Source organism: Myotis brandtii, unplaced genomic scaffold, assembly GCF_000412655.1.
Source record: "Myotis brandtii unplaced genomic scaffold, ASM41265v1 scaffold474, whole genome shotgun sequence".
NCBI classification, from domain to species: Eukaryota; Metazoa; Chordata; class Mammalia; order Chiroptera; family Vespertilionidae; genus Myotis; species Myotis brandtii.
In genome coordinates, this window is record NW_005368113.1 from 573,800 (window position 1) to 575,664 (window position 1,865).

Here is a 1,865-nt window from a genome sequence, read left to right on the forward strand (position 1 = left end):
TCTATATGTGACATGGCACCAGAGTTAAGTTAGGGTTTTTCAAAATGCTGACACGCTGAGCTCAAAAGATTCGCCATCACTGGTGTATACAGTGTGGAGACACTGGACAAAGGCACGGTTCACCTCTTGGAAGGACAGACCATAAGTATGAGAGTCATCATATAATTCAGAACATTTCAAAACTTATGAATTGTTTATTTCTGCAATTTGTTATTTAGTATTTTCAGACCATAGTTGACCACAAGTAGCAGAAACCACGAAAAGCACAACTGGGGGAAAGTAGGAGGAGAACCACTGTAACAAACCTGTGTTTTCAATGTTCCCGTATAGTGTGGCTTCAGTGTGGCTTAAAATCATAGTAAGAACCACCAGGACTGGTCCAGCCACAACACTGGCTCTGGTGGCCACAGTCGTATGAGCCCAGGTGACTGTCCCAGTGAACGAAACAAGCACCAAACCCAGGTGAGTTATGCCCTAAACTTTAGAGAGTGGCCCCAAGGAAAGAAGTGGACATTTACACTGTGGGACTAGGAGGGCATTGGCCCCCCACACCCACTACACAAACCCCACTTTCAGTGTGGTAAGAAGTTGACTTGTGACTATTGTTTAACACCAAGTTAAATCATTCTGCTCAAGACTTGTGCTGAAAAATAACAAAATCCTTTGGGGGTAAAAAAAAAAAAGTGAATAGAAAAAACGAAATCCCTCATTTTAAAAGTATAGAATAAGTGAACGGAAAAGTAAATGGGACCTTATTAAGATGGAATATCGAACAAGCTTGGATGCAGAAAATTAGGTAGAATATCTAAGCCAAAAATAACTCCCCACAGGCATTGCCCATGCAGATCATGTGAGCTTTGGTTTGTGGCCTCTGTGGCCTGGAAATGAGAGCCAAGACAGGTCCTGTTCGAGGCGGGCAGTTTCAAAGGAGGCCACTCCCACATTGAGGTTGAATAAGGGTAAGGGTGAGTCAAAGAAAACCAAAGACAAGGGGAAAATCTGGACAGCAGCCAGAGTGGAAAAGACAGATTACATTCAAAAGAAGCACAGTTTAATTGAATTATCCATAGCAATGAGGGAAAGCAGAAGAAAGCAAATACTATCTTTAAGTATCACTTTATAATCTATACTTAGTAGAGAGCATTCAAAGATGAGGAAGTAACACAGATCTTTAAAACAAATAAATGGGGAAAGTCATTGCCTATAGAGTAAAACTACAGTGTTTAAATTCATTGCAGTAAAAACACCTAAGTCCAAACTGGTTGTGGTGATAGACACTGGCTGCCAGAACCATCTCCCCAAACTATTACTATCTACCCATGTGGACATGGTACTTCATCTCCCCTCACCTCAGTTTCCCCATCTGGAAATGGGGATAATGAGTGTCACTCATGCTGGGTGGTTAGTAAGCCCTCAATATGGTCCAATCATCTGTAACATTATAGAACGTCCAATGCATGTCCTGGTTAACCCTGAAGGCAGTGTCAAGTCAAATCTGCTTCGTTCACTTTTTTAAATCCTCGCCTGAGGATATGCTTTTTATTTTTTATTTTTTTATTGTTGACTCTATTCCAGATGTGCCCCATCCCCCCCCTTTGCCTCCCTCCACCCTCCACCCATCCACCTAGGCCTTCACCACATTATTTTCTGTGTCCATGGGCTGGGCATATATGTACATATATATTCTTTGGCTGATCTCTTCACATCCTCTCTCCCCTCCTACCCTCTGAGATCCGTCCTTTTGTTCCATTTATCCATTCCTCTGGTCCTATTTTGTTCATCAGTTATTTTGTTCTTTAGATTCTACATTGATTTTTAGAAAGAAAGGAGGGAGGGAGGGAGGGAGGGAGGGAAGGAGAGAGAGA